The 26,077-nt window shown below is 37.5% G+C and overlaps 1 protein-coding gene across 2 annotated transcripts in view; it reads right to left on the reverse strand.

The window, feature by feature from the left end:
• MARCHF1 (membrane associated ring-CH-type finger 1) overlaps positions 1 to 16,878 on the reverse strand; it is an 863,493-nt gene extending 846,615 nt beyond the window's left edge. The window contains exon 1 of one of the 2 annotated variants that reach the window (XM_032863628.1): positions 16,703 to 16,878. The gene's annotated coding sequence lies outside the window, so the exon portion shown is untranslated. Of the gene's footprint in view, positions 1 to 16,036; positions 16,434 to 16,702 lie in introns of those variants that run through there. The other variant, XM_032863619.1, reaches the window with a different exon arrangement.
• Between the last annotated feature and the right edge of the window lie 9,199 nt (positions 16,879 to 26,077).

Below are 26,077 nucleotides of genomic sequence, written 5' to 3' on the forward strand. Positions count from 1 at the left end.
TTGAATTTTCAAAATTATAACAGGTTAGATTTTTATACATCCATGCTAATGAATTTTCCTTCTACTGTTTTATTAATGGCTTTTAGTAAGAAATATATTTGTATATTATCAAAAATCATTTGAGTGTCCATTGAAAATCCCTGATAATTTTTGTCCTTAAAATGTTAACTGGATGAATTAGATTAATAGATGTTCAAAATGAAACTTTCCGTATACTCCTAGAAATAACCCCATTTCTTCATACTGTTATTGTTTTAGTATATCTGCACTTTTCTTGATATTATTTTCTGAATTTTAGTACTAATATTCACTTGGTAGAAATGTATAATTTATCGTCATGTAATTGTTCATAATAGTCTTTTATGTTCCTTGTGTTTCTGTAGTGTCATATGTAATGTTGCTTCTTCCATTTCTGATTTTATTTGAGCCCTCTCTCTTTTTTCTTGATTAGGGAAATTGATCCCCTATCTTACATCACTCACAAAAATTGACTTGCAATGAATTAAAGATTGAAATGGCAGATCTGAAACCATAAACTCTTAGAAGAAGACACCAGAAGAAAGCTCCTTGACATTGGTCTTGGCACAAATTTTTTAAAAAGACACCCAATAACACAAGCAACAAAAGCAAAAATCAACCAGTGGGACAACAGTAAACTAAAAATCTTCCGCACTCCAAAAGAAACAATCAATAAAATAAAAAAGCAGCCCATGGAATGGGAGAAAATATTAGCAAACCATCTAACTGATAAGGAGTTAATATCCAAAATAATAAGACACTCATACAACTCAATAAACGAAAGACAAATAATCCAATTTAAATAGGGGCAGAGAACCTGAATAGAGACTTTTCCAAAAAACACATACAAATGGCCAAACGGTACATGAAAAGGAGCTCAATGTCACTAATCATCAGGGAAATGCAAATCAAAATCACAATAATATATCACCTCACACCTGTTAGGTTGGTTGTTCTCAAAAGGACAAGAGATGATAGCAAGTGCTGGTGAGGATGCAGAGAAAGGGAACCAATATGCACTGTTGGTGGGAATGTAAACTAGTACAGCTAATATGTAAAACAGTGTGCAATTTTTCAAAACATTAAAAACATATGAATTACCCTATGACCGAGCAATCCCATCTCTGTGTATATGTCTGAAATAACAGAAATCCCTACCTGCACCCCTATGTTCATAGTAGTATTATTTGCAATAGCCAACACACAGAAAGAACCTCAGTGTTCATCAATGGATGAACAGATAAAGAAAATGTATATATAATGAAACCGTTTTCAGCCATAAAAGGAAATCTTGCCACTTGTAACAACATGAGTATTAAGGGCATTATGCTAAGTGAAATAAGTGAAAGACAGATACTGAACAGTCTCACTTATATGTGGAATCTAAAAATCCCAAAGTCATAGAAACAGAAGAATGATGGCTGCCAGGGGTGGGGGAGAACAAGTAAAGGTGGTACAAGGGTACAAACTTCCAGTTACAAGACAAGTAGTTTCTGGGGATGTAATGCACATCAACGGCAACTATAGTTAACAGTACAGCCTTGTATCCATGAAACTGGCTCAGAGAGTAGATCTTAACATTTCTCACCACACACAAAAAAGGAACTCTATGAGATGATACATGTGCTAACTAAACTTATTGTGATAATCATCTCATAATACATATGTGTATCAGATCCTCACATCATATGCCTTCAACTTATACAATGTTCTATATTGATTATATTTCAATAAAGCTAGGGAAACAAGAAAATAAATGTTTTTAAAAATAAAATTTGAAAATATACGTACACAATATAGTAGTATCTATATCATAAAACTGAGATAAAGATTAAATGAGTGATTCCACTTAAGTGTTTTTCAGGGGCACCTGGGTTGCTCAGTGGGTTGAAGCCTCTGCCTTCGGCTCAGGTCGTGTCTCGGGGTCCTGGGATTGAGCCCCACATTGGACTCTCTGCTCAGCAGGGAACCTGCTTCCCCCCCCCACCCCTCTCTGCCTGCCTCTCTGCCTACTTGTGATCTCTGTCTGTCAAATAAATAAATAAAATCTTCAAAAATAAATAAATAGTCTTTCAAAAAAGTCAGTTCTCAGTAAGTTTTAGAAATGAATGTTATTATTGTTTTCATGATATAGAGACAACATGATTATCCACCTAGCCTATAGAAGAGAACCTCAAAAAATCTACCAGAAGGATTAAATTCTAAGTTTGTTGAATAGAAAATCAACACATAAAAATCCATATTCATCACCAACAAAATTTTAGAGGGTGTATCTTTTTAATTATTCACACTTACCAAAAACAGAAACAAAAACAAAAACAAAACAGTCATCCTGGAAATAAGTCTCAAAAAGGTTGAGGAAGATCTTTAGAAAAAAAAAGTTTATAATATCATCAAAGCACATAGAAGCAGAATCAGATAAATAGAGATGTATAACATATATACGGATAGAAAGGTTTTACCACAAAAATGACAGTCCTCTCAATTAAACTATAATATCAATGCACTTCCAACCCCAACTGGGGGTATGTCAGAAGCTTAAAGAATAGATGTATCACATCCAAAAGGACTCACTCAGTACACAGATGTGATGATGGTTAAAAGAAGAAGGTTGTTTGTTCTCTCTCCCTTCATTTCCACAACCACCACCACCTCCCAGACCTGATGGAAGGGAAGGAATGGAGTCAGGGAAATCCAGATGGGACTGGAGCCTTGTACTACAGGAGCTGTGCACACAGCAGTATGCTTCTACTGCCGCATCTGCTACAGGCCAGCGAGTTAGGCAGAGGAACAAATTCCCTTAGCTCTCTCTCTCTTCCCAGTCTCCTGCTGCTATCTCTCATTGGTTAAATCCAATCAGAAGTCAAAGAACTCAAAGAAATACAAAGGATATAGATCCATGGAGAACTGGTCTAAAGAAACAAGTGAAGAATATCCATCACATAGAAAGTTTCATGGAATTTAACAGGCAAACTCTAAAATAATATGGAAAAGTTTATGAAAACGGCCGAGATAGTTTAGAGAAATAAGGAGCAGAATTCTTCCTGACAAACAAAAGACAGCTTATAATGTTAAAAGGATTAAAGAATTAAGGATTGAATTGGCACAGAATTAGACGAACCAGAGGAACAGAATACTGAATCCAGAACAGATTTAAATATATGATACTTACATATGCCAGACTTAGCCTTACAACTCAATGGAAAAATTAAAGTAGGAGAATGGGCTAGGCACAGGATAGAGGGCAGGGTTGGGGTCGTCCGTACTTCAGAACAACTACAAAAAAATACCAACTATGCCAGAGACCTTCGAAACATTAATGCTTCCACAGGAAATTGGATGATATCTTTGAAATCTCTAAGAAAAGACTCCTCAAATAAGTAAAGCCAAAATCATAAAGGAAATAAGTGATGAAACTGAGAGTAATAAAATTTCAAAATCTCTATATAATATATGACATCATAATAAAATTTTTAAAGAGGACAGTTAGCAAGAAAATATTTTCAATGAACATAAATGATAAAAAGTACTTAAAATGTACAAACAATTCTTAAAATTGTACTTTCAAAATCCAAGAGGGGAAGAAAGAACAAAGTATTTTAAAAGGCAATTTACAAAAGAGAAGATTTAAATGGTCCTCATAAAATATTAAAAATACTCTGGTGCTCCTAGGTGACTCAGTTGGTTACACTCTTAGTTTTGGCTCAGGTCATGATCTCAGGATCATGATATCAAGCCCTTTGTCGAGCTCTGCACTCAGCACAGGAGTCTGCTTGAGATTCTCTCTTCCTTTCTGCCTCTGCCCCTGCTCGCACACACGGACATGCTCTCTCTCTCTCAAATAAATAAATAAAATCTTTTAAAAATATATATAAAAATGCTCATTAGCACTAACTGGGTAAAAGAAAACAAAACACCAGTGAAGTATTTAAACTTAGATATGCAAAAAATAAGAAGTCTGATAAGACTTCATACATAGCTGAAGGACAGGTAAACTGGTAGAGAATGCAGAGAATTAATGCAGAGAATATCACAAACTGTTAGGATAGACAGGTCTATAAAGATCTGCTGAAAACAGAAATATTCCACCCTCTGAACACCATCACCACATTTTCACAATTTTACTACATAGTTAAGAATCTACAACTAAGATAAAAAATTACGTTTATGTTCATGAAGGTTGTGAAAGTGATGTAACATTATAATTATCATCTGAAGCTTTCTTCTTCACTCAAATTTTAAAGATTGATCTACGTTGACACATGGAAATTTTAGTTCATTTTAACATCTATATAGTATTCAATTGCTTCAAGATACCATAATTAATAATTTTTAGAATTTTTACATTAATACAAATGACATTCTTATAAATTCATGTCTCTTTATGCCCACACGCAAGTTTTTCTAGAAGTAATATTGCAGAATAACTCCAGAAATGTAATACCGTACAGTTGGTACATACACTGACATGAAAAAAGATATCCAAGAGACATATTAGAAGACAAGGCACAACAGAATGCATATTTATTAAAATGTATGTGTTCTTATCTATTTGAGCATAAATATCTATGATATAGATGAGAATGAAATGTCTATATTTTAGATACATCTCTTTTTGAGTTGAGAGGGAATTGAAGGAGGACTTTTATTTTCCACTCTTAACACTTCTATGTTGTTTAATTTTTTTTTACAACAGATATGCTTTATATGTAGTTTTACAGCTACAAAAATGTTGAAAACTCCACACTTATTTTTTTATTTTACATTGTGTTTATTGTCCTACTATGGTCTAATAAAAATACCTTTTGATATCAGATGGAATGTTTATGATGTATATGCTTCACAAACTAAAAATTAAGCAGTTAACTTATCCTTCAAATAAAGTTTTCTTCCTATTACTATCAAAGTGAAATGCTCTCATTATTGAAAATTCTAAAAAGAAAAAAAGAAAGAATACTTAGTGAAATAAATCAATCAGAGAAAGACAACTATCATATGATCTCCCTGATATGAGGAAGTGGAGATGCAACATGGGGGGTTTGGGGAGTAGGAAAAGAATAAATGAAACAAGATGGGGTAGGGAGGGAGACAAACCATAAGAGATTCTTAATCTCAGAAAACAAACTGAGGGTTGCCAGGGGAGGGGCTAGAGAGAGGGAGGAGAAGTTATGGACATTGGGGATGGTATGTGCTATTGTGAGTGCTATGAAGTGTGTAAACCTGGTGATTCACAGACTTGTACCCCTGGGGCTAATAATACATTATATGTTAATTTAAAAAAAAAAAAAGAAAGAAAGAAACAGGAGAAAAATAGAAGCACTTGCTGAATAATGATGTCAATTACTAATACTCTTCACTATTCCTTTGTTATCTCTGTGGTTGTTGTTGCCAAATTTATTTTTCTCATGCAACTAAATCTTCAAATTCTACCCATTTACCAAGACAACTCAAAACTTTAAAGGTATTTAAAATATATCTTACTTCTTAAAAAAGTCTATATATATCTGATAGTTTAAAGGACCTATGTTAACTTTAATAATGGTATGAACCACTTACATTAAATGCCTACTTATTTATTTCCTATTTATTAGGAAATTTACTTACTACCTTTAATCCTCATGACAACCTTAGTAGGAAGGTACTATCATCCATGTATTGCAGAAAGGAAACCAATGTTCAAACACATTAAGCAATTTGACCAGTGTCACTTCACAAGTGAACAGAAATTATTTCAAAACAGCTCTTTATGGCTTAGAGTCAGCTTTTTCCAATGACCATTGTCTCCCATTTTTCTAATAGGGAAACTAAGCTTTTCTGTTTAAAGTAAATTTTCAAATTATCTTTATATAACAGATATTTCCCTAAGTAAAATATAATAATTTTTCTCTTGTTAAGGAAGAACATAAAAACATTTACTTTCTAAAAGCAGAGACACTACCACCCCACCCCCGCCGCCAGCAACCACATGATGAAATGCACATGACCAGATTCATACCACACCTGCTAAGTGAGTAGAGCCCCTGATGGACTAAAGGGCTTGTGAGTTCAGAGTCTGTAATCAACAAAACTGTTACCAACATTTAAAAAAGAGAGAGAGAAGCAAGAATATAGGTTACTCTTTGCTCTTCATGAAAACACATAAAAGTAAAACTTGGTAATTTTAAACTGTTCTTTTATTTATTAGAACAAGTTAGTGATAATACCTTATTTAAAACAATCTATTTAAAACAAAAATTAATTCCAACTTAAAAATGGACAGAGGACCTTAATAGACATTTTTCCAAAGAATACATACCGTTATCCAACAGGTATAAGAACACATGCTCAACATCATTAATTATCAGGAAAATGCAAATTATACCCACAATGATATATTACCTTTTGCCTGTGAAGATGGCTAGACTCAGAAAGATAAGAAAAAATGGGGATGTGGATAGAAAGGAAACCTCATGCACTATTAGTGGGAATGTATATCAGTGCAGCTACTGGGGAAAATAGTATGAATGTCCCTCAAGAAATTAAAAATAGAATTACCATATGATCCACTACTTGGTATTTACCTAAAGAAAACAAAAACACTAATTCAAAGATATATGCATCCCTTTGTTTATTGCAATTATTTATAATACTCAAGATATGGAGGCAACCCAAGTGTCCACAGACAGGTGAATGGATAAAGAAAAAGTAATAAACACACACACACACACACACACACACACACAGAGGAATATTACTCAACCATAAAAAAGAATGAGATCTTGCCATTTGCAAAAATATGCATGAAACTAGAGAGTATTATGCCAAGTGAAATAAGTCAGATAAAGAAAGACAAATACCATTTGATTTCACTTATATGTGGAATCTAAAATAAACAAAACAAACAAATAAAAAACAGAGACCAACCCATAAATACAAAGAACAAATAAATACAGAAGGGAAGGGGTTGGGGAATGGGCAAAATGAGTGAAGGGGAAGGGTAGATATAGGCCTCCAGTCACAGAATGAACAAGTCACGGGAATAAAAGGCACAGCATAAAGAGTATGGTCAATGGTACTGAAATAACACTATACGGTGACAGATGGTAGCTACACTTGGGGTGAGCCCAGCATAATGAATATGTAGTTGTCCAATCACTGTGTCGTACATTTAAAACTAATATAACACTGTGTGTCAACTACACTTCAATGAAAAAAAAAAAAAAAGAAATCCTAGATCCCAGTAAGACTTGTATCTCATACCATTGAGTGGTGAATTATTCAAAGAAATTCTCCAACTAGATATGTCTCCATTGAGTATAACTTAGCATGAAACAGAACATTCCTTTCACATCATTTTTCCCTGTATGTAATTCTATCATGAAAGATATATAGATACATGCAGAAATGTATTTAAAAAATAACCAACACCCACAAGAGAGCTATTCAGATTTAACAGAAGGTATCACTTTGAAGTTTTCCTGCAGATACTCATTTTTTTCATTCAAGAAGTATTTATTTACTTTTTTGTAAAAATATAATACTTATTAGAAGTTATCTGGAAAATAAGGAAAAGTTGGATAAAAAACTAACTGTAGTCCTATGACCACCATCAACATTTTGAAATATTTCCTTTGATTGTTTAAAGAAAAACAGACTGAGTTACTGGGTACGGGGTGGTGGCAAAATTTTTACACCTTTTGCATAATTTTTAACAATTTCTACAAGGTGATAATTATGGTCCATCCTCATAACAAAAGTCCACAGAAATAGTGTCTATTATCATTGCTTTTAAGATGGGTTTCTTGAGTCTACAAAACCTAAGGGAGCAGATATTTCTCTGATTTTTTTTTTTTTCCAGAGTCCAAGGGTGGTTATCCTCGACCAGGAATGTAAGGCACAAATCAAGATGTCCCAGATTTTACCTTTTATACTTGTTATTCAATATCTCAATAATCTGCCCAATTAATTACCCCACTTCTGTCTAATTCCCTCTTATGTACATGGTACAAATCTTTCTTTCATGTAGTCATTACTGAATACTTGTTTCTCCATTTATTTATTAAACATTTTTAAAAAAATAGATATAGGATTAAGAGATTTCCTAAAAGATTAAGTTTGAAAGTAACCAATAAAAATAAACCAAGGTGTTTCATTAAAAAGGGAGGATTGCTGGCAAGAGCTATTGAATATATTATGCTAAATCTTAAAGGGCCATTTCACACTGTGTCTGGAATATAACTTTGGGTTCCATTAAGGCAAAATTGCTAAGAAATATCAAAGGAAATATAGCTCTAAGTGGAACATAATTTGTCTCCAGGTTTTTGAATTTCAAATTTGGGAGAAATTAGCAGAACCAGAATACAAACTTGTGTGGTACTTAGGCAATTTAACTTTATTAAAATTTAAGTACAAGAACTGATCTGGGACTGAGTAATTAAATGTGTCTCTGCACCATGCTTCGGTGGCATCCATGGAGACTCTTCCTGCATTAAACTATTAAAATCAATCCCGACTCAAATTTTAGTTGAAATATTTGTAAAAGAGAAATGTCTACCTACAATTCTACCTACCTAAAAATTAACAGATAACTGATAAAAATATATACATTTTGTAACAATGTAAAACTACTTAGATATAAAGAGTGTTAAAAGCTTTTTATGCAGTTCTTAAGGTATCATGAAGAGGTAGGACAAATAAATTGAGTAATAAATGAATAAATATCTCATCCCTTTTCTTTCAATGCTGTTTATTTATAAATTCACTAATTTTAAATTATACATCCTGTAATTCTCACTTTTTAATTTTTTTTTATTTGTCTCAGAGAGAGATAGTGAAAGAGGGAACACAAGCAGGGGGAGCAGGAGAGGGAGAAGCAGACTCCCCACAGAGCAGGGAGCCCGATGCAGGGCTCCATCCCAGAATCCTGGGATCATGACCTGAACCAAAAGGCAGATGCTTAATGACTGAGCCACCCAGCTGCCCCATTCTCACTTTAATTTTTTTTTTTTAAGACTTATTTATTTGTCAGAAAGAGAGGAAGAGAGAACAAGCAGGGAGAGTGGCAGACAGAGGGAGAACCAGGCTCTGCACTGAGCAAGGAGTCTGATGCAGGACTTGATCCCAGGACCCTGGGATCATGACCTGAGCCAAATGTAGTCGTAATTTTATTATTCTCCCGAGAGCCTTCATATATTGGCTTTTTGCTCAAGCATCACTCGGTTTATTCATGAGGCCCCTCCTTACTGTCATCATCACACAAGCACACACACACAATCACATACACACATGCATACACACTTCATTCTTCAATACTCAAAACGTTTTGTGACAGTCCCTCCTACTTGGCACATCTCCTTCCTTTGGGCTGTCTGTGACTCCTCGAAACGGCCAAGCTTCCCGACAATAGGGCTTGAGCACACTTCATTTGTGCCTCTGTTAGAAAACTCTTCCCTTCTCTCTCCATCTAATTAACTCGTTTTCATCCTTTCGATCGATGTCAGCTCAAGTGTCACCTTCTCAAGGAGGCTTGCCCAGATCTCCCTAGCTCAGTCAAACTCCTATTACAGGCTTTCTCGAACCTGTGTTCTTGTCCTTCAAGGCATTCACTCTGGCATGTTTGCATTAGTTTGTGTGGTTACTTAATTAATTTCACAGAAATAAAACTTTCCAAAAAGGCAGTAATCATGACACATTGCGTTACTCACTATACCACCAGAACCCAGCCAGGGAATACATATTAACGGGAAGTAAAAAGGCAGCAAAGGAGGGAAATTGATTAGGTCAACAGATGACCTCATGGTTAGCAAAAGAATTCTTTAACTGGCCTCATTTGGTGACCTGAAAGATGATGAATTTGTAAATAAAATACCTTTGAGAAATACAATGTTTTAGCTTTTTCCTTACCATTTCTCTCACTGTAAATGGATGTGGCCTAGTCCTGATTCTGTTTCTTTCTTGTTTTGTTTTGGTGGTTTTATTTTTCATTTTCCTCTATAGAAAAAAAAAGTAACTTACCACATATCTTAGCCCAAGTTCCCTTGAACAGCAGAATGTGAAATAAAAAGTCATGTGCAAAGAGCAGACGGTGATCCCAGAACAAAAGAATGAAGTACCAGGCAAAGCGAAATAAGGAATAAAAGCCAATACAAATGTATGGAGTTGGGTCATCACCACGGCCAAGCAAGGTTTCACTCAACCCTGACCCTGAGAGGAACCACAGATAGCCTCTCTCCCTCAGAACTGCCTGCCCATTGCCACTGATTGAGGGGCTTTCTAAGTGGTACTAGCTCCTCCCCACTTCTAGGCTGCACTTTTAGGGACAGAGGGAGAAATAAGACATACTGGTAAAATCACAGAGCAGAAGTTAAAAGATACTCAGCATTAGTTCAAAGTGGGAAGAAGTCAAAACAACAGAGGCACAGTCTACCTACAATGTTTGCCATGGTTACAGACAGTGTTGGAAGTGAGTCTGAAAGGATATACGGCAGGGCCCAAGAGGCGTATGATATGCCTTATGAGAATCAAAGCATTGCTCAGCAGAGTATAATGGTATCAGATAATGAGCAAGCAACAACATAGTACCTAATTTTTCACTCTCATTTAGCTTTAGTGAATTCCCTAATGTACCTTAGGACACTGAAGGGAAGGAAGGCATGCAAAGAATTTGTTCCAATGGATGCCTGGGTGGCTCAGTTGGTTAAGCAACTGCCTTCAGCTAAGGTCATGATCCCAGGTTCATGGGATCAAGTCTCAGATAGGTCTCCTTGCTCACCGGGAGCCTGCTTCTCCCTCTGTCTCTGCCTGCCACTCTGCCTGCTTATGTTTTCTCTATCTCTGAAAAAAAAAAAAAAAAAAAACAAAAAACACCATTCCAGGCATTCTCAACAACTTGGTTGTATGTCAAAAACTCAGTGGTTTCTAATATGTTACCTGGAATATATAATCACTTAAAAATAGCATTATATATTTTAGTTCACTTAGAATATCTATTCATCACTAGACAGATGTGACAAAAAATTCTAGGCCAATCCATAGAAGTATAGTTAATAGGCCATACTTGAAATATATTGTTAAGGACATTATTTCTAAAACCACTAACCATGATTTGAGACATTTCTTCTGGAAGAAACATATTCTTGGTATTGGGATGTTCAACCATATAGAATATCCATACATCAATAAGAAATGACTGTGATACACTATAATTTGTTGACTCTATTATATGCAAATGGCAAGATACCAGTCTGTGTCAGTTGCTTATCTGAGAAACAATTTGAAAAAAAAAAAAAAAAAAGACAGCTGTTTCTCAGAAGAGGAACTCCCCAGACTCCCACATTATCCACTGTCTATATGTGGAATTTATTTGTAAGTTAGGGTGATTCATAGATGAGAAGTACCTATGTTCAGAAAAAAAGTGGGTTTTTATATACATGTCGGTGCGGGTGTGTGTTTTTTGTGTGTGTAGCACTCTTAAGAGAAAGAAAAGTTTTGCCAGTGTGTTATGTTCATTACCATGAATTTGAATTTACTAGCTTTGAGATGTTAGATGGAGGAAGCATCCAAGAGGGGAACCGAATTTTGATGGTGTCTTTTCCCCTGGAACAAAGAGTAGGGACATTTGCCAATCTAGACACACCCCAGGAGGCTGAAAATATGGGCTTTGCCTGAGCAGGGACTGTGGATATGGGATAGGGAATACAGCAAAAATTCTGGCAGTCTTGTGGGACTGGAGATTTAAAAAAAAAAAAAAAAAAAAGAACAGGATCCCTTCGAGATCCGAGGGAGAAGTAACTGATGACACACCAAGCGGACACAGGCATGGTTTTACCCTCATGACATTTGCTGACATATGAAGCTGCACGTAGGAGGCTAGGAAGAAAGCTTCTGAAAAGAAGAGAAGGAATCTCAGAGGGGTCACCCTGCACTGTGTTTAGTACCTGTGAATGCACCAGTGGATGGTCTAAATATCTATGCTTGGCAGCTGGGTTCCCTGGCAAGGGATGAAGATTATTAGTACTTGAGTCAGCTCAGTCACCGACTGGATTACAAGGATTGGCCACCTCTCTGTTTCCTTAGCCATGCAGAAAGAAAGCTAACAACTCTTTGGGCTTGGATAAATCATCTACAGCATCTAGAATTTTTATACACCATTACTAAAACCAAGACTAAAGAGAGACACTGAAAAAAAGCTCACAGTAATCCAGTTATTGGCATTTATAAAACTTTAAAATAATTTGTTTATTAAATTAATAAGTAACCCCACAATTATTTATTAAATTAATTAATAAAATAATTTTAATTAGTATGTCCAAAGTAATAGAGGTGGAGAAATACACCAATTGGTATCTATAGAAAAGAATGAAATGTGCATTTGAAAACCAAAAAAATACAAAAACAAGAATAATAACCCATAGAAGAGCTCAACAGCATAACTATAGTGACAGAGAGAAGGCTAGTAAATTGGAAGAAAAGGTCAAAGGAAAATATCCAAACAAGCATAGAAAGAAAGAAAGGGTAGAAAATAGTGAAACAAGTATAAGAAAATGTTGGGCACAGTGAAACCACATATTAAACTTGTAACTGAGATCTCAGAAAAAAAGAAAAGAAACAGAGTGGAGTAGAGCTCTAGATCAAGAATTCACCAACAAATTTCATCTGATGAAGCACATCAATCCACAAATGCAGGAAGTGCTGTGAACTCTAAGGAGGATAAATAAAAAGAAAACCATATCTAGGAACATCATACTAAAACTGAGGGAAAATAAAGGCAAATGAAAAAATATTAAAATCAGCCAGAGACAAAAACACATGATCTTCAAAACAAAAAGACTGACAGGTTGGATGGAAGCCCCAGTCAAGAATAGCTTGTTCAAGTGGTGAAAGAAAAAAACAGCCACACAAAAAATCTATACCTAGTTTCCATAGTCTTGAAAAATAAAGGCTGTACAAAAATATATTCAAGCACAAAAAATGAGGAAATTTGTTGCCAGAAAACTTGCAAATTAAAAAGACATACAGCAGCCTATTTAACAATTTTTATGACAAATTGTAATAAATGAATTGTCAAGAATGCCACTAATTAAAAATACTAGATGTTTAAAATAGAAATCAACTCATTTACTGAGTGTACCATACCCTGTGAGAAATGGAAGGCAGATATTATCATCCTTATTTTATGGAGAAGGAAACTAATGTTCAAAACATTCAGAAGCCTTCCTCAGTTACAAGACAAAGTCAAAACTAGAACTTATATTTCTGACCCAGTGTTCATTACTCTGACATGGGGAAGTAGAAAATACATGATAGGGGTGCCTGACTGGTTCAGTCAATAAAGCACATGACTCTTGATCTCAGAGTTGTAAGTTCAAGCCCCACCTTGGGCGTTGAGGTTACTTGAAAATAAAATCTATTAAAAAAATAATAATCATATCATAGAGGTCCATTAAGTTGTGTGTCCAATATATAACAAAGGGATAATTTTGACTTCCGGAGATTTTGTCTCAAATTTTCTTTGTTTTTACAAACTCCATTAATGATGCTATTTTAACCCAAAGAATAAGATATTATCACACTCCTGATTATTTTCTACTATTTCATAGCTTTTGACTTTCACTCTTAAATTGCAGCAGAAGCTGAGACACCAAAATATTTCCATCAAAAAGAATTTACTGACCAATTTCCATACTGAAGGCCTCTACAAAAGTTAACACCACAATGTTTTGTGATCCATAAAACACCCTCAAACTAGAACTTGAAAAACAGTGTGGAAAAGCCCATAAAACAATCTCTGGCTGAGTTCAAGATATAATTTTGCCTCAAGGAAAGCAGAGAGATTCACTGTAGTACAGACATCCCATAGTATCTGTTCAAATCAAAGAACTGGAACAGCGAAAACAAGAGGCCATCTAATATAAACCTAATATAAACATACTCTTTTCTTAGAAATCTCCCAGTATTCTGACATCATGCTCTTTTCTGTGACCTTGAAACATCATTATTGCCTACTCTGGGCAATATACTATAGTTTCGCTTGTGTCTTACAATGCAACTTCTTCTCATCTTTCCCAATTAAGCAACTTTGTATAACAAAATAGCCAAAATATTTGTGCATACCTTAAAGAACATCATGATAATATTCTCTAATACAAGGATATTACATTGCTTCATGTTTTTAAAAATAATACTATACTGCCTATCAAATATATGAAATCATATATATTTATAAGATGCTTACATTTTTATCAACACCTTCCTCACATATTCTACTGTATGTGTAGTAAAGTCCCAGATCATTTTTACCTTCTTGGATAAATATTTTTGAAACAAATCTCTCAAACATAACACATAACCTGTTATCTTTAATGTAGATTTTTACTTACCACATAAAGGGAGTAAAACACTCTATTGTTAAGGGAAATATCATTTGCCAAAAACCATTAGCCAAACACCGTATGTCTTATGCTTATGATTGTTCACTGACTGTCTGATTGGGATTGTATGTATTTTATACAAATGTATATTTTTATGTTGGGTACACCCCCCCACCTAAGCATATCAGCAGCCTGTATGTTCACTGGGCTAGTTTCAAAGAGAGATTTTTGTCACTATAATATCTAAGAAAAGCAGACAACACAAGCAACAGGTTTAAGAACCTTCATGTAAAGCTCCTTAACTTTTACTATAAAGACATGAGTACAGCAAAGTTAAACAATAAAACTTTTGAATAAACAGGTAGAGCCCTTTGTGATAAAAAGTCAGGAAACAAATAATGAAATAAAAATTATTTCTGAACCATGGAGAAAATGTTGCTGCTAACCCCAAAAGTCCTGGATGGAAGTAAGTTCCTATCACTGGTCTCTCAACAAAAAGTAACACAATCAAAGATGTAATGATGCACTTCCCAGGAGAGACAAGGGCACAAAGCCCACACAGTGAGCTTTCCCAAAGGCAAAACCGATATGACATCCTCTTAGTCCCAGCATTTATATTTAGTAAAATCTCCCTCCATCATTTCACCCAGGTAGTTCCTTTTTCACTTTCACCACATTTTTAAATTCCAATAATTTTCTATCATGTCTGATCTAAAAAAACTTCAACCTTTATCAGAAGATCAATCACTGGTCAAGAAAATTTACTTTTGTACTTCGACATTTAAAAAGATAACCTGGCTTTAAAGAAAAAGAAGCAGTCTAAAGGAAAACCAGTAAGCCTTTTCTAAGAAAAAGAAAATAAAATTACTATTTGAATTATAACTGAGGTTGTTACTTTCTTCCACCCTAGCATTATGTTAGCTGCTGGAACATCAAACTTGTATACAAGAATCTCCTTTGTATTCAGGGATGATTTATTATACACTAAATCCATGAATATAAAACAGCTCTTAAATTTTTAAATATCTTAGATTGCAGTGAATGAAATTTCAGAAGAAAGTAACTGAACCCCAAAGCAACAAACTTTCATTCCTTCCACCTTTTTAACAAAATGTTTCTTTTGGAACTAAATTGACATTAAAATCAAATATTCCAATAGGTATAACCACTTTGTGATCTGAAAATTGGACTCTTCCCCAAACAGGAGGTATTCATTGATAAAAAATGTGTCAAACCCCCAGGTAGGGAGGAGGCGTGGGTATTGCTATGTTGGCTTTCCAGCACTTAAACCCAGCACAACTCAAAACTGAGACAGACACCTGACCAGGTTCCGAATCGTTTCTCTAAGCCCTCAAAGCTCTGTAATAGAGCTCAAACGCGTTTAGCAAGAAAACCTGTTCGGAAACTACTGATAACAAAAGGGATTGCCAGGAAGACGTGGATCTCCCTAACTATACTGAACCTGCCTCTAACTCCATCCACCTGCCACAAATAATCCTCAAGCGCTTCAGAAACCGGAAAAAAGAGAGCCAGCGTGGATCTCCCTAAGTTTGCTCTTTGACTCACACCACCTGGGGACATAACTTGGGCGTCTTTCGGCCTCAAATGGTCACTTCACTTCCAGGAGCTTAAAGAATCTCGCCCTGCACCTGGATAACTGCGACACTCACCGTGGGCGCAGGGCACTTCTGGTGTCTTAAGTCCCAGCTCTCAGTCCCGCCTGCAGCTGGAACACAATGGCATCCCTCGCCCTGGCGGATGGGTGCCGGCGACCCGAATCCGACTCGACAGTTGCGGAGAGCCTGAGGCAGTTTTGAGCGCATTAGCGCTACACCCAAGACAAAGGCTGCTCTCGGTGGTCCTTGGCGCCCGCCCTCCTCAAGCCCACACGGGCGGCTCGGGAGCCTGTCAAGTGGCGGTCCTTGATTCCGCGCTTTCCGAGGGGTGCGGTTCGCTGACTAGTAAGAAGCTGGTGTAAACAGCGCGCCGCGCACTGAGGAGCCCCCAGAAAAGGCCAGCGCGCGGGGCGGGCGAGGGCGGGCCAGCGGAGGTAACTACCCCCAAGCACCCGGCTGCAACAGCCTCCGCTCACGCGAGCGGCGCCCGCCGGCGAGCCCGCCGCCCGGGGGTTGGGTCCCAGTACCCGCCGCGAACCCCAGCCGGGATCCTCGGCTCCTCCGCGGACCCACCGGGCAAAGGCACCTGCTGCCCGTGCTCCGAGAATGGTACTGTGCCAAGCCCCGCTCGGAGTCAGGGACACGGACGCCCGGGACGGCGAGCCGAGGAGGGTGCGGGCTCGCAGCGAGGCTGATTGAACGATCTTTGCAATCACTCACCGGCGGAGGGCGAAGTCGCTCAGGCGGCGGCCCCGCGGCGCGCAACGAGCATCCCGCGGCGCAGGCATCCTCCCATCCTTTGTCAGTAGCAGGCGGAGCGCTCCTCCCCAGCTTGCGGACGTACACCCGGCTCGAGCTCGGCTTCCCAGCCCTCTCCCCTCCTCTCCTCCCCCTCCCCTTCTCCGTCCCCCTCTCGGAGCCCGCACTCACTTGGCTCCCATGATGTCATCCGGTGGAAATCTGCCATGCTCAAAGACTAGAATAATCCAGCGCTCACGCGGGGAACGCGGCGCGGGCGGAGGCGGCAGCAGAGCCTCTCCGCGTACCCACAACCCGCCTGCCCAGTATAACTGGAGTCCAGGCCAGGACCAGGAGGGGTCTGCAGAAAGGTGGCTCCGAGCGGGGTGGGCGTGGTGGGGATAAAGCCCCAGGACGAAAAGTGCAGTCTCCGCTGCAAAGATTCCTAACTCAGTGTTCAGACTGACGGCAAATGCCAAGGGTAAAGAGAAAGTTGGGTTTTTTTGGTTTTTTTTTTTTTGTTTTTTTTTTTTTGCTTCTCAGCCGCTCTTGCGCCCCAGCAAGGTGCTGGACCCCTATGCTACAGAATAATACCTCTGGGACTCCAGAGCTCCAGCCTCAGTGAGAAAGTTTAGGAGGTGTGACCGGTGGCAGCCTCAGTGACGAGCAGCTGAAAGGATGAAGAAAGACTCAAGTTTTATGGGCAAAAGAATCTGAAATAAAACATTGGGAAACTAGGGGTTCACGACGACACTGACACGAAACTGACCGCGAAAACACCACAGCTCCCAGGAGAGAAACCAATAGCAGAAAATCACCCGTGGCCTTAGTTTTTCCTCACTTCCTCTTCACCAAATGCTGTTGGACACTCTAGCGGTGACTTCCTCCTGGCCTCACCCAAAGGACTGCCATCCATGATGAAATCATCTAAATCACAAGAGGTTCATTAAAAGCCATTAAAGATGTGATGTCAACTTTATTTTTGCTTGATATTCTTTGAAATATCAGTAGGTGTTTTGTTGGAGGAATAGACAACCTCTTCGGTACAATTAATGGCAATACACCCCGGATCCAGCCCTCCACCAATACAGCGTGGCTTCCTGTTAAACACCTGATGTTCAAAGAACAGATCCCAACAACTCTCAGTTTGCACTCATCAATCAGTGCTTCAAGGAGTCTCTCAAAATTCCCAGAATTACCTACCGCTATCACCCCTGGAAGAAACTAAGGTTGTTTAGGGGAGCACCAACAGTTAATGCTGATAAGACGAGATTAACTGAGAATGCCTACTAAGGAACATGCAGACTCTGTCAGTGGCTTCACCCACTGTCATCCTTTAGAAGTGTAGAGACTAGGAATAGCATTTATAGCAAATGTAAGTAAAATTAGGAACTCCTTAATCTTTGTAAATATGAAGAGAAAGACTAGATATAAAAACAAGGACTTGAAAGGTGTATTAAATTGGCCTGTTAATCCATTGGAGGATTGTGAAATCCACAAGGCCTTTTCTTAGGAAAAGGTAACATATTGTGAAAAAGCAGGATCAGAAATTATTTTTAAAAATAAAATTTTAGGGATGCCTGGGGTGGCTCAGTGGGTTAAGCCTCTGCCTTTGGCTCAGGTCATGATCTCAGGGTCCTGGAATCAAGCCCCACATCAGGCTCTCTGCTCAGCAAGGATCCTGCCCCCCCCCCCCCCCCCCCCCCCCCCCTACTTGTGATCTCGATCTCTCTCTCTGTCAAATAAATAAAATATTTTTAAAATAAAATAAAATAAAATTTTAAAAAGGCGTGCCTGGGTGGCTTAGTCAGTTAAGTGACTTCCTTCAGCTCAGGTCATAATCTCAGGGTCCTGGGATCCAGTCCTGCATTAGGCTCCCAGCTCAGCGGGAAGCAGGTAGTCTGTTTCTCCCTCTTTGGAGCCATTCACTCCTCCCCCAACATGTGCTCTCTATCTTTTTCTCTCTGTCTGTATCAAAGAAATAAATGAAATCTTTGAAAAAATAAAATAAAATATCAAATAGGCCATGATACACATAGTTTGAAAATAGTGTAGGAAATCTAGAAGTGTTAACATCTGTTTTCCAATATTTTAAGAAATGAGTATTTTTAAAAGTGTTAATATTTATTTGTTTTCAAATTAAAGTATTTTAAGAAATTAGTATTTTTAAGTATCAAAATAATGACTATTTTTTAAATTCAGGACAAGTAGGAAAGAAGCTAAATGGGAAAAAAATGAGAGGTAAGAATTTGGTAATGTAAGCAATGACGTTCTTTGAGAATAGACAATCTAATTGCTTGAAAAAAAGTAATTAGAACTGCTAATAATGCTGTTCTAAGTACATCAGAAAGTCAAGTTGTAAACCTTCCTTCCTAGATTGCTTCTCTGATGCCCCATCTATTGTCATTGCCTCTGTTTATCTTGCTGTTCTTCAACATTCTCTGAACTAACACACAAGTGTTGAGACAAGAAGGTCATAGGGAGTTAGGAGATCTAGGAAACTTAGATGCATAACCAAAAAGATTAAAAAAAAAAAAACGCACCTTTTTTTTTTTTTTTTTTTTTTTAATCACTGCTCTAAAGGGCTAAAAGCAAAACCTCTGTCTCTTCCTTTAAGAAAACTGTGATAATGTATTTGGTCCCTGAAAGGTGAAATGTAATGGGTCACTTATGTCAAGGGGTTTTAAAATGGAATCAACGGGCCATTAAGGAGATGGGCCTTATGCACATTCTTATGGGTTGAAACATAAACTTTTGAACTGGGTCAAACCACAAATATTCCAAGGACTCTGCCCAAACTCCTGCAACTTACTACTGCAAGAGACACCTTAGTAACCAATTATTTTCAGTCAAGATTTTTTTTTCTATGCCACCAACACCAATCAAAAACTCTTTGTAAACAACATAAACAAGCAATCCTTTTTTGCTTTAGAAATTCCTGACTTTTGCTCCCTAGTGGAACACCATTTGGGTTGCTACACAAATCTGCACACCACGAATTGCAGTTCTTTGACCCCAGATAACTGTTCTTGCTTAATTATTGCCCCCTCATTATTTAGATTGACAGGTCCTATGGAAAAGTAATAAGTTTTATTATTCTGGCTGTTTTTGAAGATTAAAAATACTGTGCTGGAACCTTCACTGTGGCCCTCAATTTTAGCAAAGTGAATTTACTACCTACCTATCTACAAGAACTTCTTTCCCATAGTGTATTAACCTACTGAGATCTCTGCCTGTGTCACTGACATTTCCCACTTCCAGTGCATTCTTTTTTCCTTATTTGTAATTTTTAAATCATGCTGTTTGAATATTTTAAGACATTTTTATCCAAATGGATATCTATAAATAAAACAAAACATTAAACTGTTACATTAACAAAGGATCATAATTCTAAGAAAAAAATTACATCTGAACTCGTAGCTTACAAACCTAACTTATGTTTAATCTTATTTAAATGGTGAATGTATTAAACCATAGAATGGAAGATTCAGAGTGGAAATATTAACTCTGCTTCAATTATTGATGTTCTGCTACCCTGTTTCCGTATTGATACGTGATTCTCTTGACTGAAGCAATGAATGTTTTGGGTAGGAAAGTAGACACATTTTAATATTTTCCTTTGTGGATTTCATGAAATATAAAACTTTTATACTCTGGTTTTATCTTAATTAATAAATTCATTAATAGCTAATTGCTTTTTAGAAACAAGTTCTCCTGGGTATGAATATTTAACCATTTTAACCATTGATAAATAATAAATAATAAACAAACCTAATATTAGTAAGCCTTTATTATGTGCCAAATACGTGCTAAGTGCTTACATGCATTAGTCCATTTGATCTTTAAAATTGCCCCCATGACATGAATGTGTTATTCACCTCTCTTGAAGATGAAGAAACAGATACCTAGAGAGATTTAAAAAATTGTCCAGGCAAATAAACTAGTAACAAGTCAAATTCAAGATTTTATTCTGTCGGCCTAAATACATACAGCCTCAAAATAGCATGTCAGCAACTTTTAGATAAGTTTTCCTTTGAGAAAATGGAAGCGTGTTGAGATATATATATATATATATATATATATATATATATATATATATATGAAATTCAGTCACGAAATTCAATAGGAATTTTATTTCCATTATCTCTGTTAATACATGCTTCTGCAGTTATTTACAAGGAAGAAGAATCTCAGAATAACAAATACATTTTAGTTTCAATCTATCTTTTAATAGTTTTAGGCGTAAAGCAAGGTGCAGTGATTTTTGTACTCGGAGACAGGTCACTGTAAAATGAAATTTTGAAAATAACCATAAGCCACTAATTTAAGTAAAAACAAAGACTACTTGAGCAACTATCTTCTCTATACCATTAATCCATTTGAGGGTCCAGGAAGGTAAACTATATCACCTATCCAAATGAAGGCTTTCTTCCCTACCCTGAATATTAACAAGGAAACTAGATCATTTTACGTATTGTATCTCAAATGCCCCATATTTTTTTATCATAGAAAGTAATATTCTCCAGACACAAATGTATAATTGAGCTTCTTTAAATAAAAAGGTTTAATACAGATTTCTTCAAAATCCTTTTTTTAGCTTACCTTTTTGATAATTGACTGTTGTTCAGCAACTCTGGTAACAAGGGTTATTTGAACGGATTTGTGGAAAGGTTAGAAGGTACATATAACAGATTATCATTCTGTTGGCACATGTTGAAAACAGCTTTTTGTATTCATCTCCCATAAATTACTTAAGGTACATAATAATAGTAATCTTTACATTCATGAGATATTTAGCAGGCAAAAATTAATTAATTGCATAGTTGTGATCTAAACATTAATGTAATTCTGACTTTGGCTTCAATATGTTCTTCTGTCATTAAACAGCCTCATTTTATAGGACAGGTGCCCTATCCCCCAATCTTATGCTCATTTTCCAATTTCTCTGTCTGTACTGCAGGTCACTGGCACAAACATGACTTTGAAGTTTTTTTAGAGAAGGAGCTTTTGTTTAAAGGTGGAGGAGGGAATGAGGAAAAGTTATTTTGAAATTGCTACACTGCTGGGGCACCTGGGCAGCTCAGTTTGTTAAGCCTCTGACTCTTAATTTTGGCTCAGGTCATGAACTCAGGGTTGTGAAATGGAGCCCTGGGTCAGATGCCAGGTTCAGTCGGGAGTCTCCTTCTTTCCTTCATTCTCTCCCTCTGCCTTTCCTGCCACTTACATTCTCTCTCCAAAATGAATAAATGAATCTTAAAAAGGAAGGAAGGAAGAAAGAGAGAGAGAAAGAAAAAAGAAAAGAAATTGGCACACTGCTTTATTTAACCTAGCCATCTTATTTTTCTCATTTGTAAAAGGAAATTAATGATATCTGTCTTGTATACCTCTCACTTGAGAGGATTTTATAAAAGAAGAAAGTAGAGAGGGGGAGGAGTGAAGATGGCGGAGAAGTAGCAGGCTGAGACTACTTCAGGTTGAGGGAGATCAGCTAGATAGCTTCTCTAAAGATTGCAAACACCTACAAATCCAACGGGAGATCGAAGAGAAGAAGAACAGCAATTCTAGAAACAGAAAATCAACCACTTTCTGAAAGGTAGGACTGGCGGAGAAGTGAATCCAAAGCAACGGGAAGATAGACCTCGGGGGGAGGGGCCGGCTCCCGGCAAGCGGCGGAGCAACGGAGCACAAAATCAGGACTTTTAAAAGTCTGTTCCACTGAGGGACATGGCTCCAGAGGCTTAACCGGGGTGAAGCCCACGCGGGGTCAGTGTGGCCTCAGGTCCCGTAGGGTCACAGAAGGATCGGGGGTGTCTCAGTGTCGCAGAGCTTGCAGGTATTAGAACGGGGAAGCTGGCTACAGAGACAGAGCTGAGGAGTGACTCTCAGCTCAGGGTTACCTTGAACCGGTCGCAGGCTTGGTCAGCTCGGAGCGCGGCCGGAGGCCAGGGTGACGGGAGTAATTGGGCGCTGTTCTCTGAGGGCGCACTTAGGAGTGGGGCCCTGGGCTCTCAGCTCCTCCGGGCTGGAGACTGGGAGGCCGCCATCTTCATTCCCATCCTCCGGAACTCTATGGAAAGCGCTCAGGGAACAAAAGCTTCCGAAAGCAAACCCGAGCAGATTACTCAGCCCATATATAATATATATATATTTTTTTCCTTTTTATATTTTTTCATTATTGGTTTTCTTTTTTTATTTCTTTCTTTTTTCTTTTTTCTTTCTTTTTTTTTTTTTTCTTTCTGAACCTCTTTTTATCCCCTTCCCCCCCCCCCTCACGATTTGGGATCTCTTCTGATTTGGCTAAAGCATATATTCCTGGGGTTGTTGCCACCCTTTTAGTATTTTACTTGTTCCTTCATATACTCTTATCTGGACAAAATGACAAGGCGGAAAAATTCACCACAAAAAAAAAGAACAAGAGGCAGTACCGAAGACTAGGGACCTAATCAATACAGACATTGGTAATATGTCAGATCTAGAGTTCAGAATGATGATTCTCAAGGTTCTAGCCGGGCTCGAAAAAGGCATGGAAGATATTAGAGAAACCCTCTCGGGAGATATAAAAGCCCTTTCTGGAGAAATAAAAGAACTAAAATCTAATCAAGTTGAAATAAAAAAAGCTATTAATGAGGTGCAATCAAAAATGGAGGCTCTCACTGCTAGGATAAATGAGGCAGAAGAAAGAATTAGCGATATATAAGACCAAATGACAGAGAATAAAGAAGCTGAGCAAAAGAGGGACAAACAGCTACTGGACCACGAGGGCAGAATTCGAGAGATAAGTGACACCATAAGACGAAACATCATTAGAATAATTGGGATTCCAGAAGAAAAAGAAAGAGAGAGGGGAGCAGAAGGTATATTGGAGAGAATTATTGGAGAGAATTTCCCCAATATGGCAAAGGGAACAAGCATCAAAATCCAAGAGGTTCAGAGAACCCCCCTCAAAATCAATAAGAATAGGTCCACACCCCGTCACCTAATAGTAAAATTTACAAGTCTTAGTGACAAAGAGAAAATCCTGAAAGCAGCCCGGGAGAAGAAGTCTGTAACATACAATGGTAAAAATATTAGATTGGCAGCAGACTTATCCACAGAGACCTGGCAAGCCAGAAAGAGCTGGAATGATATATTCAGAGTACTAAACGAGAAAAACATGCAGCCAAGAATACTATATCCAGCTAGGCTATCATTGAAAATAGAAGGAGAGACTAAAAGCTTCCAGGACAAACAAAAACTGAAAGAATTTGCAAACACCAAGCCAGCTCTACAGGAAATATTGAAAGGGGTCCTCTAAGCAAAGAGAGAGCCTAAAAGTAGTAGATCAGAAAGGAACAGAAACAATATACAATAACAGTCACTTTACAGGCAATACAATGGCACTAAATTCATATCTCTCAATAGTTACCCTGAATGTGAATGGGCTAAATGCCCTAATCAAAAGACACAGGGTATCAGAATGGATAAAAAAACAAAACCCATCTATATGTTGCCTACAAGAAACTCATTTGAAACCCAAAGACACCTTCAGATTTAAAGTGAGGGGGTGGAAAAGAATTTACCATGCTAATGGACATCAGAAGAAAGCAGGAGTGGCAATCCTTATATCAGATCAATTAGATTTTAAGCCAAAGACTATAATAAGAGATGAGGAAGGACACTATATCATACTCAAAGGATCTGTCCAACAAGAAGATCTAACAATTGTAAATATCTATGCCCCTAACGTGGGAGCAGCCAACTATATAAACCAATTAATAACAAAATCAAAGAAACACATTGACAATAATACAATAATAGTAGGGGACTTTAACACTCCCCTCACGGAAATGGACAGATCATCCAAGCAAAAGATCAACGAGGAAATAAAGGCCTTAAATGACACACTGGACCAGATGGATATCACAGATATATTCAGAACATTTCATCCCAAAGCAACAGAATACACATTCTTCTCTAGTGCACATGGAATATTCTCCAGAATAGATCACATCCTCGGTCCTAAATCAGGTCTCAACCGGTATCAAAAGATCAGGATCATTCCCTGCATATTTTCAGACCACAATGCTCTGAAGCTAGAACTCAATCACAAGAGGAAATTTGGAAAGAACCCAAATACATGGAGACTAAATGGCATCCTTCTAAAGAATGAATGGGTTAACCAGGAAATTAAAGAAGAATTGAAAAAAGTCATGGAAACAAATGATAATGAAAACACAATGGTTCAAAATCTGTGGGACACAACAAAGGCAGTCCTGAGAGGAAAATATATAGCGGTACAAGCCTTTCTCAAGAAACAAGAAAGGTCTCAGGTACACAACCTAACCCTACACCTAAAGGCGCTGGAGAAAGAACAAGAAAGAAACCCTAAACCCAGCAGGAGAAGAGAAATCATAAAGATCAGAGCAGAAATCAATGAAATAGAAACAGAAAAAACCCAAAGAAATTGAGGAAGACACAAAGAAATGGAAAAATGTTCCATGCTCCTGGATTGGAAGAACAAATATTGTAAAAATGTCTATGCTACCTAAAGCAATCTACACATTTAATGCAATTCCTATCAAAGTACCATCCATTTTTTCAAAGAAACGGAACAAATAATCCTAAAATTTATATGGAACCAGAAAAGACTGCGAATAGCGAAAGGAATATTGAAAAAGAAAGCCAAAGTTGGTGGCATCACAATTCTGGACTTCAAGCTCTATTACAAAGCTGTCATCATCAAGACAGCATGGTACTGGCACAAAAACTGACACATAGATCAATGGAACAGAATAGAGAGCCCAGAAATAGACCCTCAACTCTATGGTCAACTCATCTTCGACAAAGCAGGAAAGAATGTCCAATGGAAAAAAGACAGCCTCCTCAATAAATGGTGTTGGGAAAATTGGACAGCCACATGCAGAAAAATGAAATTGGATCATTTCCTTACACCACACACGAAAATAGACTCAAAATGGATGAAGGACCTCAATGTGAGAAAGGAATCCATCAACATCCTTGAGGAGAACACAGGCAGCAACCTCTTTGACCTCAGCCGCAGCAACATCTTCCTAGGAACATCGCCAAAGGCAAGGGAAGCAAGGGCAAAAATGAACTATTGGGATTTTATCAAGATCAAAAGCTTTTGCACAGCAAAGGAAACCGTTAACAAAACCAAAAGACAACTGACAGAATGGGAGAAGATATTTGCAAACGACATATCAGATAAAGGGCTAGTGTCCAGAATCTATAAAGAACTTAGCAAACTCAACACCCAAAGAACAAATAATCCCATCAAGAAATGGGCAGAAGACATGAACAGACATTTCTGCAAAGAAGACATCCAGATGGCCAACAGACACATGAAAAAGTGCTCCA

Source organism: Lontra canadensis, unplaced genomic scaffold (assembly GCF_010015895.1).
Source record: "Lontra canadensis isolate GAN:19392208 unplaced genomic scaffold, GSC_riverotter_1.0 scaffold1, whole genome shotgun sequence".
NCBI classification, from domain to species: domain Eukaryota; kingdom Metazoa; phylum Chordata; class Mammalia; order Carnivora; family Mustelidae; genus Lontra; species Lontra canadensis.